The following is a 1774-nucleotide window of genomic DNA, read 5'->3' on the forward strand; positions in this document are numbered from 1 at the left end:
ATACTGGATGCTTGGGGCTGGTGCACTGGGACGACCCAGAGGGATGGTGTGGGGAGGGAGGAGGGAGGAGGGTTCAGGATGGGGAACACATGTATGTCTGTGGCGGATTCATTTTGATATTTGGCAAAACTAATACAATTATGTAAAGTTTAAAAATAAAATAAAATTAAAAAACAATCAAAATTAAAAAATCAAATATCAATTAATCAGTTAAGACCATATGATCGTCTTTACTTTTTGGTAGGAGGATACTAAAAATCAAAACATTTTTCTTTGGATTTTTCAAACTAAACTAAAATTTCCCTGAACTGTTGATTATTTTAAATCAACATAGACTTAGTGTCTAAATGTTGAAAAAAAATTAATTCTATTTCAGTTTTCCTTTATAGTGGAGTGGAGTGTGTGACATCATATATCATCTGGCAGTTGTAATATCTTCCCTTATTACAACTGAGGGTAAGTTAATATGAAGATTACTTTAAGAAACCTCCTCTACTTACATATATATCAAAGACATTATTTGAGATGGCGTGCTGTGATTCATGGTGTCGAAAAGAGTTGGACACAACTGAGTGACTGAACTGAACTGAACTGAAGGTAGTTATGGCCTAATGATTATTTACTGTCATCCGGGAATTTATTTGTGACAGTATGAAAATTCAAAATGAAATTTGAAATACAAACACAAGAATCTATTCAATGAAACTGATCAAACAATCTGTTTGATAGAATTTTCCACTTTTCATTCCAGTGGAGGCATGATCTTTTCTGAATCCTCAGATTCTCTAGACTAGCACTCTGTAGTTCAAGTCATTTGGGCACTATTGTGGATCAGTAGCTAAGCAACAGATTTAAAGTCCAGAGGCTATTTTCCTATATTTCCTCTGCCAATAACTTGGCTTGAGATGGTGAGCAAACCATTTAACCTTGTGATTTCACTATCCCTCATCTTTTCAACAGGGGGATAATATAGCTTACTTCTCACAGCTCAGTGAAATATTTTGTAAATAATTCCTCAAATATGATGGAAAAGATGCTCTTCTGTATTGTCATAAGGTAAAAGCAGATCCATTTCCTGCTTTTTTTACATGATGTGCAAACCATTAGAGCCAATATTTTCTAATAAAGAAATATCTCCTCACCATGCCTTGAAGTTTCTTAACTAATCCATTATTATTTTCTGATGTTTCAACAACCACAAAATTGTAGATGCATTTATACACACACATATATATATATATAGTTGATAAACTTTAGATTTGCCTGTGATTCTAGCTTTACATTGAAATGCCTGCTTAAAGTGAAAAACAAAAATGAAATTAAATATAAGGGGGAAAAAAATTCTACCTTAATGCTTTTCCAGTACAAATAACCTTTACTTATTTCTGTTCATAAAGCTGACTGTCAAATACACAGCATGAGCAGAGCAAGGTGGGAGATGAGAGAATGATATTGGTGTAAGGGTATATGCTTCCAGGAACCAAATGGCAAAATCTTTGTGTATAGAGGGCAAATGATTTTACGTAATGCCTAATTTACTCATAAAATCCCAGTTACTCTATTTGGAAAAAATAAAAAATAAAAGTATTTCAGGACTATTTTTTTTTTTTACTTATATGCAACATGCATTTGTTTTATTTTTTAAATTTAGTTTTTTTTTGTTTTTTTATTTTTATTTTATTTTTTATTTATTTATTTTTTTAGTATTCTTTTTTTTTTAATTTTATTTTATTTTTAAACTTTACAATATTGTATTGGTTCTGCCATATATCGA

The sequence above is a fragment of the Bison bison genome, unplaced genomic scaffold (assembly GCF_000754665.1).
Source record: "Bison bison bison isolate TAMUID 2011002044 unplaced genomic scaffold, Bison_UMD1.0 scf7180017864459, whole genome shotgun sequence".
Lineage (NCBI taxonomy): Eukaryota > Metazoa > Chordata > Mammalia > Artiodactyla > Bovidae > Bison > Bison bison.